The 12801-nt window shown below is 44.6% G+C and overlaps 1 protein-coding gene across 5 annotated transcripts in view; it reads right to left on the reverse strand.

Moving 5' to 3' along the window:
* The window catches only part of gria4b (glutamate receptor, ionotropic, AMPA 4b), a 162736-nt gene that overhangs the window by 85674 nt on the left and 64261 nt on the right, over positions 1 to 12801 (reverse strand). The gene's annotated exons all lie outside the window — the stretch shown is intronic.

The raw sequence follows: 12801 nt of genomic DNA on the forward strand, positions 1-12801 counted from the left end.
GACATAACAACTACGTGTAGATGTGTCAACACGCTGGAAGCGAACACGCTAAAACCAACCACTACTGTCTCGCAACTCTATGTAACTCTCATTCTCCATCTCTCCTGAAGCAGAGAGGGATTTGCACATCATCAAGGCTTTCATGTCCCAGTCATGTAGGATAAATTGAGCACCAACATACACTGTGCCAGCGCACTGTGTTACGTTGCATCAATTTGTAGCCTAACACTCATCATGTAATATTGTGTGTTGCGTCCAGTGGAGGGTAAACACACCTAAATGCCACATACAGTACCAGTCAAAAGTTTGGACACAGACTCACTCGAGGGTTTTTCTTTATTTGTACTATTTTCTACATTGTAGAATAATAATAAAGACATCAAAACTGTGAAATAACACATATGGAATCATGTAGTAAACAAAAAAGTGTTAAACAAATCAAAATATATATATTTTTTAGATTCTTCAAAGTAGCCACCATTTGCCTTGATGACAGCTTTGCACACTTTTGTCATTCTCTCAACCAGCTTTGCCTGGAATGTTTTTCCAACAGTCTTGAAGGAGTTCCTACATATGCTGAGCACTTGTTGGCTGCTTTTCCTTCACTCTGCCGTCCAACTCATCCCAAACCATCTCACTTGGGTTGAGTTCAGGTGATTGTGGAGGCCAGGTCATCTGATGCAGCATTCCATCACTCTCCTTCTTGGTCAAATAGCCCTTATACAGCCTGGAGGTGTGCATTGTCCTGTTGAAAAACAAATCATAGTGGGACTAAGCGCAAACTAGATGGGATGGCGTATCGCTGCAGAATGCTGTGGTTGTCACACACTGATCTGTTTCACCTGTCTTTGTGAATGTCTCCATCCACCTCCAGGTGTCACTGGTTTTTCCCATTAGTCCCTGGGTATTTATTCCGGTGTTCCCTGTTTGTCTGTTGGCAGTTCGACTCATCTTGTCAAGTCAACCAGCGTGTGTTTCTGTGCTCCTGCCTTTTCTTATCTCTTTTGCTAGTCCTCCCGGTTTTGACCCTTGCCTGCCTTGACTCTGAACCCGCCTGCCTGACCATACTGCCTGCCCTGACCTCGAGCCTGCCTGCCACTCTGTACCTTATGATTTTTTGCCTGTCCACGACCATTCTCTTGCCTGCCCGTTGGATTATAATAAATATCAGAGACTCAAACCATCTGCCTCCCATGTCTGCATCTGGGACTCGCCCTGTGCCCTTATAGTGGTAGCAATGCTGGTTAGGTGTGCCTTCAAATGAAAATAAATCACTGACAGTGTCACCAGCAAAGCACCCGCCTCACCATCACACCTCCTCCTCCATGCTTCATGGTGGGAACCACATACGGGGATCATCCGTTCACCTACTCTGCATCTCACAAAGACACGGCGGTTGGAGCCAAAAATCTCAAATTTCAACTCTTCAGAACAAATGACATATTTCCACCTGTCTAAATGTCCATTGCTTGTGTTTCTTGGCCCAAGCAATTTCATTTTCTTATTGGTGTCCTTTAGTAGTGGTTTCTTTGCAGCAATTCGGCCGTGGAGGCCTGAATCACACAGTGTCCTCTGAACAGTTGATGTTGAGATCTGTCTGTTACTTGAACTCTGTGAAGCAGTTATTTCGGCTGCAATCTGAGGTGCAGTTAACTGTAATGAACTTATCCTCTGCAGCAGAGGTAACTCTGGGTCTTCCTTTCCTGTGGAGGTCCTCATGAGAGCCAGTTTCATCATAGCGCTTGATGGTTTTTGCGACTGCACTTGAAGAAACTTTCAAAGTTCTTGGCATATTGACTGACCTTTTTGTCTTAAAGTAGTGATGGACTGTCATTTCTCTTTGTTTATTTGAGCTGTTCTTGCCATAATATGGACTTGGTCTTTTACCAAATAGGGCTATCTTCTGTATACCACTCCTACCTTGTCCCAACACAACTGATTGGCTGAAACGCATGAAGAAGTAAAGAAAAAACAGTCCAATTTGTGGCCACATGTCCAGCAGTGTCACACCCTGATCTGGTTCATCTGTCCTTGTGACTGTCTCCACCCCCTCCAGGTGTCGCTTATTATCCCCGGTGTATATATCCCTGTGTTTCCTGTCTCTCCCCAGTGTATATATCCCTGTTTTTCCTGTCTCTCCCCAGTGTATATATCCCTGTGCCAGTTTGTCTTGTTTGCCAAGTCAACCAGCGGTTTTCCTTGCTCCTTTCTTTAACAGTCTTTGTTTGTTTCTAGTCCTTCTGGTTGCGACTCTTGCCTGTACTGACTCCGAACCCGCCTGCCTGACCACTCTGCCTGTTCTGACTACCAGCCTGCCTATCCCCTTGTCCTGTTTTGGACTCGTATCTGGTTTCTGACCCCTGCCTGGCCTGACCTTGAGACTGCCTAATGTCTGGTACTGTTTGAACTCTGACCTGGTTTATGAACTCTCGCCTGTCCCCGACCTGCCTTTGCCTACTTCCTTTGTCATAATAAATATAGGAGCTCTACCATCTGCCTCCTGTGTCTGCATTTGAGTCTCGCCTTGTGTCCTTATAAGCAGAGATTAGCACTCTGCAAACATAAATACTGTACATCATTCATCACGCTGTCTCTGTCTATTCTTTCATTCTCTCTGTCCCCTGCTCTCTCTCGCTCCCCCTCTTTCTCTGTCTTTCCCCCTCTCTCTACAGTTAAATGTCTGTAGTTATGTCTAAGCTGCAGTGACAAACATGTTGTTGCTGACTAACACAGGGCTCAGACTGTCCAGTTGTCCTGTCTCACTCCCTTTTCCTCCATCTCACTCTCTGTTTCTCCCTCTCCAGCTCGCTCTTTCTCTCCCTCGGAAATGAACAGAACCACTAACGAGCAGCCTGCTGTTATTTCCAATAAAAAAAAGACGAGCTACAATATCAACAACATCTCACACAACACACACACAGCCACCATCGTATCGTTATAGCAGAACTCCATGTGTGCGTCCCAAATGGCACCCAATTCTCTGGTCAAACGTAGCGAGACAAAGGCAATAGGGTGCCAATTGGGACACAACCCACATTGGCTATGGAGCGAGATGAGGGATATGCCTTTAGGTGGAGATAGATCTCTCTGTATTCTGTGAGGGATATGCCTTTAGGTGGAGATAGATCTCTCTGTATTCTGTGAAGGATATGCCTTTAGGTGGATGTCGATCTCTGCATTCCTGTGAGGGATAATCAAAATCAAAATCTAATCAAATGTTATTGGTCACATACACATGGTTAACAGATGTTAATGTGAGTGTAGTGAAATGCTTGTGCTTCTTGTTCCGACCATGCAGTAATATCTAACAAGTAATCTAACAATTTCACAACAACTACATTATACACACAAGTGTAAAGGAATTAATAAGAATATGTACATATGAATATATGGATGAGCGATGGCCGAACGGCATAGGCAAGATGCAGTAGATGGTATAGAGTACAGTATATACATATGAGATGAGTAACGTAGGGAATGTAAACATTATATAAAGTGGCATTGTTTAAAGTGACTAGTGATACATTTATTACATCCGATTTTTTATTATTAAAGTGGCTGGAGGTTTGAGTCAGTATGTTGGCAGCAGCCACTCAATGTTAGTGATGGCTGTTTAACAGTCTGATGGCCTTGAAGCTGTTTTGAGATAGAAGCTGTTTTTCAGTCTCTTGGTCCCAGCTTTTATGCACCTGTACTGACCTCACCTTCTGGATGATAACGGGGTGAACAAGCAGTGGTTGTTGTCCTTGATGGTCTTTTTGGTCTTCCTGTGACATCGGGTGGTGTAGATGTCCTGGAGGACAGGTAATTTCCCCCGGTGATGCGTTGTGCAGACATCACTACCCTCTGGAGAACCTTACGGTTGTGGGCGGAGCAGTTGCCGTACCGGGCGGTGATACAGCCCGACAGGATGGTCCTGATTGTGCATCTGTGAAAGTTTATGAGTGTTTTTGGTGACAAGCCAAATTTCTTCAGCCTCCTGAGGTTGAAGAGGCGCTATTTCACCACGCTGTCTGTGTGGGTGGACCAATTCAGTTTGTCCGTGATGTGTACGCTGAGGAAGATGAAACTTTGCACCTTCTCCACTACTGTCCTGTCGATGTGGATAAGGGGGTGCTCCCTCTGCTGTTTCCTGAAGTCCATGATCATCTCCTTTATTTTGTTGATGTTGAGTGAGAGGTTATTTTCTTGACACCACACTCCGAGGGCCCTCACCTCCTCCCTGTAGGCCGTGTCGTTGTTGTTGGTAATCAAGCCTACCACTGTAGTGTCGTCTGCAAACTTGATGATTGTGTTGGAGGCTTGCATCGCCACACAGTCATGGGTGAACATGGAGTACAGGAGGGGGCTGAAAACGCACCCTTGTGGGGCCCCAGTGTTGAGGATCAGCAGGGTGGATATGTTGTTTCCTACCCTCACCACCTGGGGGTGGCTCATCAGAAAGTCCAGGACCTAGTTGCACAGGGCGGGGTCGAGACCCAGGGTCTCGAGCTTAATGACGAGTTTGGAGGGTACTAAGGTGTTAAATGCTGAGCTGTAATCGATGAACAGCATTCTTACATAGGTATTCCTCTTGTCCAGATGGGTTAGGGCAGTGTGCAGTGTGATTCCTATTGCGTCGTCTGTGGACCTATTGGGGCGGTAAGCAAATTGGAGTGGGTTTAGGGTGTCAGGTAGGGTGGAGGTGATAAGATCCTTCACTAGTCTCTCAAAGCACTTCGTAATGACGGAAGTGAGTGCTACGGGGCAATAGTCATTTAGCTCAGTTACCTTAGCTTTCTTGGGAACAGGAACAATGGTGGCCCTCTTGAAGCATGTGGGAACAGCAGACTGGGATAGGGACTGATTGAATATGTCCGTAAACACCAGCTTGTCTGCGCATGCTCTGAGGACGCTTGTGGGATGCCATCTGGGCCGGTAGCCTTGCAAGGGTTAACACGTTTAAATGTTTTACTCATGTTGACTGCGGTGAAGGAGAGCCCGCAGGTTTTGGTAGTTGGCCATGTCAGTGGCACTGTATTGTCCTCAAAGCGAGCAAAGAAGTTGTTTAGTTTGTCTGGGAGCAAGACATCGGGGCTGGTTTTCTTTTTGTAGTCCGTGATTGACTGTAGACCCTGCCACATACCTCTCGTGTCTGAGCCGTTGAATTGAGACTCTACTTTGTCTCTATACTGACGATTAGCTTGTTTGATTGCCTTGCGGAGAGAATAGCTACACTATTTGTATTCTGTCATGTTTCCAGTCGCCTTGCCATATTTAAAAGCAGTGGTTTGCGTTTTCATGGCAGCGCGAATGCTGCCATCAATCCACAGTTTCTGGTTGGGGAAGGTTTTAATTGTTACCGTGGGTAGAAAATCACTGATGCACTTGCTAATAAACTCGCTCACGGAATCAGCGTATACATCAATGTTGTTGTCTGAGGCTATCCTGAACATATCCCAGTCCATGTGATCGAAGCAATCTTGGAGGGTGGAATCAGATTGGTCAGACCAGCGTTGAACAGACCTGAGCATGGGCGTTTCCTGTTTTAATTTCTGTCTATAGGCTGGGAGCAACAAAATGGAGTCATGGTCAGATTTGCCAAAAGGAGGGCGCGGGAGGGCTTTTTATGAGTCGCGGATGATACAGAATTTTGCCAGCCCGGGCCCCGCATTCGATATGCTGATAAAATTTATGGAGCCTTGTTTTCAGATTAGCCTTGTTAAAATCCCCAGCTACAATACAGCCTCAGGATATGTGGTTTCCAGTTTACATAGAGTCCAATGAAGTTCTTTCAGGGCCGTCGAGGTGTCTGCTTGGGGGGGAAATACACGGCTGTGGTTATAATCTAAGATTGGTAGATAATGCGACATTTGATTGTAAGGAATTCTAGGTCAGGTGATCTAAAGGATTGTAGTTACTGTATGTTGTTACGATCACACCACGACTCGTTAATCATAAGGCAACACCCCCGCCCTTCTTCTTACCTGAGAGATGTTTGTTTCTGTCGGCGCAATGCGTGAAGAGACCGGGCTGTACCGACTCCCGAGTGAGCCATGTTTCCGTGAAACAGATAATGTTACAATCTCTGATCTCCCTCTGGAAGGCAACCCTTGTTCGAATTTCATCTACCTTGTTGTCAAGAGACTGGACATTGTCGAGTAGTATACTCGGGAGCGGTGAGCGATGTGACCATCTACGGAGCCTGACCAGAAGACTGCTCTGTCTGCCCCTTCAACGGCGCAGTTGTTTTGCGTCGCCTACTGGGATCCGATCCATTGTCCTGGGTGGTGGTCCAAACAGAGGATCCGTTTCGGGAAAGTCATATTCCTGGTTGTAATGTTGGTAAGTTGACGTTGCTCTTATATCCAATAGGTCTTCCCGGCTGTATGTAATAAGATTTAAGATTTCCTGGGCTAACAGTGTAAGAAATAATACAACATTTAAAAAAAAATACTGCATAGTTTCCTAAGAACGTGAAGCGAGGCGACCATCTCTGTCGGCGCAGTTCCTGCTTACCAATCCCTGCTCCACCTAAAGGATATGTCTTTAGGTGGAGATAGATCTCTGTATTCCTATGAGTGATATGGCACCGTTGGACACCGTGTAAACAGAGCTGTCTGTCCCTGTGGCCATTGCTTTATAACTAGACTGGGCTGCAATGAATTCAATGAAAGGAAGCCAGTGTGAAACATACAGACACAGAGGGAGAAAGCACACAAACACACAGAACACACATACAAGAAGACACTAAAAGGAGAGGATTGTGTGGAACACAATGAACAGGTAAGGCTCAATCTGCTTTCTGTTCTCCCACTTTCTCTATCTCTAATGCTGTTTCTCTCCTTTTGTCTACCCGGAGAAAAGGACAGAGAGTGAATTGACTACACAGCCCAGACAAGCTCTGGAGAAAGAGAGAGGAAGAGGGGGGAGAGGGGCGAGAAGGAGGGAAAGTGTCACAAAGCAGAGGGGGGTGTTTATAGCAATCAACTTCACCTTAGAGAGAAACAAGCAATAACACACACACACACACACACACACACACACACACACACACACACACACACACACACACACACACACTGTCAGACTGACCTCCTTAAAGGGGCTAAATCAAACCAACCCTGGGAGAGTATACAGTGGAGGCACTACACTCTACTCCACACTCTCCATTATACAGTACCAGTCAAAAGTTTGAGACCTTTGCACACCTTTGGCATTCTCTCAACCAGCTTCATGAGGTAGTCACCTGGAATGCATTTCAATTAACAGGTGTGCCTTGTTAAAAGTTAACTTGTGGAATGTATTTCCTTCTTAATGTGTTTAAGCCAAAAACAGTTGTGTTGTGACAAGGTAGCGGTGATATACCGAAGGTAGCCCTATTTGGTAAAAGACCAAGTCCATATTATGTCAAGAACTGCTCAAATAAGCAAAGAGAAACGACAGTCCATTATTAATTTAAGACATGAAGGTCAGTCAATACGGAACATTTCAAGAACTTTAAAGTTTCTTCAAGTGCAGTCGCAAAACCCATCAAGCGCTATGATGAAACTGGCTCTCATAAGGACCGCCACTCGTACTGTACGTCTGTAGCTGTATGTCTATGCTACAGTTATAAGTCTGTAGTTATGTCTGAACTGCAGTGGCATACATGTTGTTGCTGACTGACATACAGGGCTCAGGCTGTCCAGATTGAAAGGTCCATTTTGTACTGTCCCACACCAGCAGTGACCCTGAAACAGCATGCGTCAGCCTTCTAGTCCACTGCACAAACAGGTCAGCAGCCCCAGCCACAACTAACACTGCACCTCACATAATCAATGGGCCCATGTGAGAGAGAGTGTGCAGTGTCTGTGCATGCATAGGCGGGGTGGGGAGTGGGTGTGTGTGTGTGTGTCTGTGTGGTACACCCTGTCCAGGTTGATTGATCTCTGTTTTGGTGATATTGATGAATAGACTTTACTCCCATGCACAAATCCACCCACCACACACACACCCACCCACACAGCTGCATCACAATTAGTGAATCCCTCACTAAAACCAATGCACCAACTCAGTGGCCTTGTGGTTAGTTTGTTCACCCTGAGATTGGAAGGTTGGGGTTTGGATCCTTGGTTGAGTCAGACTCCAAAAACGGTACTCAATGCCTCTGCTTGGCACTCAGCATTAAAGAGATGGATTAGGGATAAGGTCTTGCGATAGACTAGCATCCTGTCCAGGGTGTGTACTTGTATACCAAACTGCCTCATGCTACAGAATAAGGACATCGGACCATGGGGAAGGAGCCTTTCTGGACAAGGCTTACTTACTTCACTTAAACCAATGCCACCAACACTTACATCCTAGCTGAATTGTATTGTTACCATGTAGCACACATTTCCACAGTGTTGTGTCCCACAGGTGTTGAGCACTACACCTAACACAACATAGTTGCTGACTGCCTTGCAGCTACCAATTTACTGATTTGACCACACAGCACAAGCCACCATCATTCACCACTCGTTTCAGACCGTACATACAGTGCCTTTTGGGAAAGTATTCCGACCCCACATTTCCACATTTTGTTACAGCCTTAATCTAAAATGGATTATATTTAGTTTTTTATTCATCATCAATCTACACGCAATACCCCATAATGACAAAGCGAAAACAGGTAATATCATTTTTTCCCTCTAATTTATAAACAAAATAAACTGAAATATCACATTTACATAAGTATTCAGATCCTTTACTCAGTACTTTATTGAAGCACCTTTGGCAGCGATTACAGTATCGCGTCTTCTTGGTTATGACGCTACAATCTTAGCACACCTGCATTTTGAGAGTTTCTCCCATTCTTCGCTGCAGATCCTCTCAATCTCAGGTTGGATGGGGAGCTTCGCTGCACAGCTATTTTCAGGTCTCTCTAGGAATATTTGATCGGGTTCAAGTCCGGGCTCTGGATGGGCCACTCCAGGACATTCAGAGACTTGTCCCGAAGCCACTCCTGCATCATCTTGGCTGTGAGCTTACGATCGCTGTTCTGTTGGAAGGTGAACCATTGTCCCAGTCTGAAGTCCTGAGCACTCTGGAGCAGGTTTTCATCAAGGATCTCTCTGCTCTGTTAATCTTTGCCTCAATCCTGGCTCGTCTCAAAGTCCCTGCCGCTGAAAAACATACCCACAGCATGATGCTGCCACAACCATGCTTCGCTGTAGGGATGGTGCCAGGTTTCCTCCAAACGTGACACTTGGCATTCAGGCCAAATAGTTAAACTTGGTTTCAGACCAGATAATCTTGTGTCTCATGGTCTGAGAATCTTTAGGTGCCTTTTGGCAAATGCCAAGCAGGCTGACATGTGCCTTTTACTGAGGAGTGGCTTCCTTCTGGCCACTTTACCGTAAAGGCCTGATTGGTGGAGTGCTGCAGAGATGGTTGTCCTTCTGGAAGGTTCTCCCATCTACACAGATGAACTCTAGAGCACACATCTCTATTTGGCCAGAGAGAGAGCGAGAGAAAGCAAGAGAGAGAGAGCAAGAGAGAGAGTGAGCGAGAGAGAGAGTGAGCGAGAGTGAGAGAGAGACCCAACCTCTTCAACATATATATCAACGAATTGGAGAGGGCATTAGAACAGTCTGTAGCACCCGACCTCACCTTACTAGGATATGAAGTCAAATGTCTACTGTTTGCTGATGATCTGGTGCTTCTGTCCTCAACCAAGTAGGGCCTACAGCAGCAGCAGAAGTTTACATGCACTTAGGTTGGAGTCATTAAAACTCGTTTTTCAACCACTCCACAAATGCATTGTTAACAAACTATAGTTTTGGCAAGTCGGTTATGTAACGGTTTTCTTCCGTTGAAGGAGAGGAGGACCAAAATGCAGCGTGGTTGGAGTTCAACATTTTTAATAAAGACCATACACGAGAACACTACAAAATACAAAATAACAAATGCGAAAACCGAAACAGTCCTATCTGGTGCAAAGACACGAAGACAGAAGACAACCACCCACAAAATACCCAAAGAACATGGCTGCCTAAATATGGTTCCCAATCAGAGACAACGATAAACACCTGCCTCTAATTGAGAACCAATCTAGGCAACCATAGACTTACATAAACACCTAGACTAGAAAACACCCCATAAACATACAAAACCCTAGACCAGACAAAACACATAAATCCCCCATGTCACACCCTGACCTAACCAAAATAATAAAGAAAACAAAGATAACTAAGGCCAGGGCGTGATAGGTTAAGACATCTACTTTGTGCATGACACAAGTCATTCTTCCAACAATTGTTTACAGACAGATTATTTCACTTATAATTCACTGTATCACAATTCTAGTGGGCCAGAAGTTTACATGCACAAAGTTGACAGTGCTTTTAAACAGCTTGGAAAATTCCAGAAAAGGATGTCATGGCTTGAGGCTTCTGATAGGCTCATTGACATAATTTGAGTCAATTGGAGGTGTACCTGTGGATGTATTTCAAGGCCTACCTTCAAACTCAGTGCCGCTTTGCTTGACATCATGGGAAAATCAAAAGAAATCAGCCAAGACCTGAAATTGTAGACCTCCACAAGTCTGGTTCATCCTTGGGAACAATTACCAAATGCCTGAAGGTACCACGTTCATCTGTACAAACAATAGTACGCAAGTATAAACACCATGGGACCATGCAGCCGTCATACCGCTCAGGAAGGAGACGCGTTCGGTCTCCTAGAGCTAAACGTACTTTGGTGCGAAAAGTGCAAATCAACACCAGAACAACAGCAAAGGACCTTGTGAAGATGCCGGAGGAAACAGGTCCAAAAGTATCTATATCCACAGTAAAACAAATCCTATATCGACATAACCTGAAAGGCCGCTCAGCAAGGAAGAAACCACTGCTCCAAAATCGCCTTAAAACAGCCAGACTACAGTTTGCAACTGCACATGGGGACAACGATCGTACTTTTTGTAGAAATTTCCTCTGGTCTGATGAAACAGAGCACACAAAAAAACTATACATACAGGTAACTAGGCCTAAACATCAGCACCACAGGTAACTTCCACAAAGCTGTGAACGATCTGAGAGGCAAGAAGGGCCTTCTATGCCATCAAAAGGAACATAAAATTCAACATGCCAATTAGGATCTGGCTAAAAATACTTGAATCAGTTATAGAACCCATTGCCCTTTATGGTTGTGAGGTCTGGGGTCTGTTAACCAACCAAAAATTCACAAAATGGGACCAAACTGAGACTCAGCATGCAGAATTATGCAAATATATCCTCCATGTACAACTTAAAACACTAAATAATGCATTAGGCCGATAAATTAGGCCGATAACCTCTAATTATCAAAATCCAGAAAAGAGACGTTAAATTCTACAACCACCTAAAAGGAAGCGATTTCCCAAACCTTCCATAACAAAGCCATCACCTACAGAGAGATGAACCTGGAGAAGAGTCCCCAAAGCAAACTGGTCCTGGGGCTCTGTTCACAAACACAAACAGACCCCACAGAGCCCCAGGACAGCAACACAATTAGACCCAACCGAATCATGAGACAACAAAAAGATAATTACTTGGCACATTGGAAATAATAAAAAAAAAACAGAGCAAACCAGAATGCTATTTGGCCCTAAACGGAGAGTACACAGTGGCAGAATACCTGACCACTGTGACTGACCCAAAATTAAGGAAAGCTTTGACTTTGTACAGACTCAATGAGCATAGCTTTGCTATTGAGAAAGGCTGCCGTAGTTAGACCTGGTTCTCAAGAGAAGACAGGCTGTGCGCACACTTCCCACAAAATGAGGTGGAAACTGAGCTGCACTTCCTAACCTCCTGCCAAATGTATGACCATATTAGAGGTACATATTTCCCTCAGATCACATAGACCCAGAAAGAACTTGAAAACAAACCCAATTTTGATAAACTCCCATATCTATTGGGTGAAATACCACAAGTGTGCTGTCACAGCAGCAAGATTTGTGACCTGTTGCCACAAGAAAAGGGAAACCAGTGAAGAATAAACATCATTGTAAATTATGTTTATTTATCTTCTCTTCTGTACTTTTAACTATTTGCACATAATATTTGAAATGTTTTTATTCTTTTGGAACTTTTGTGAGTAACAGTAATGTTTACTGTTGATTTGTATTGTTAATTTCACTTTTGTTTATTATCTACTTCACTTGGTTTGGCAATGTTAACATATGTTTCCCATGCCAATAAATCCCTTAAATTGAATTGAGAGAGAGAGAAAGAGAGAGAGACTTGTGACTTTGTCATGTCCTGACCTTAGAGAGCCTTTTAATGTCTCTATTTTGGTTTAGTCAGGGTGTGATTTGGGTGGGCATTCTATGTTCTTTATTTCCTTGTTTCTGGCCGAGTGTGGTTCCCAATCAGAGGCAGCTGTCTATTGTTGTCTCTGATTGGGGACCATACTCAGGCAGCATTTCCCTCCTTCTGTGTGGGATCTTGTTCTTTGTTTGTGTGCAGGTAGTTTGCACAAAGAAGCTGTTCGGTCATTGTATTCTTTATTGTTTTGTCTTTTCTAAAGTTTCAAAACGTTAATTAATTATGTGGAACTCAAAGAACGCTGCACCTTGGTCTCATCCTTCCGACGACACCCGTTACAGACTTTTTGTCTTTCTTTAATGAAACATTCTCATTTTTATTAAAACCTCACCACCCCCCCCCCCCTTAAAATAAAACTCCATCTAAAACCCACCATACTCTCCGCCCCACATACCCCCTGCCACTGATGTGCCTTCACTCCTGTTATGCTCCTAATGTTCCTCACTTTAATGCAGAGGTTGTAGAGGGCTTTACCTCCCACCCCCTCAAACTC

Source organism: Oncorhynchus mykiss, chromosome 12 (assembly GCF_057628025.1).
Source record: "Oncorhynchus mykiss isolate SJ-2025 chromosome 12, ASM5762802v1, whole genome shotgun sequence".
Classification (NCBI taxonomy): Eukaryota; Metazoa; Chordata; class Actinopteri; order Salmoniformes; family Salmonidae; genus Oncorhynchus; species Oncorhynchus mykiss.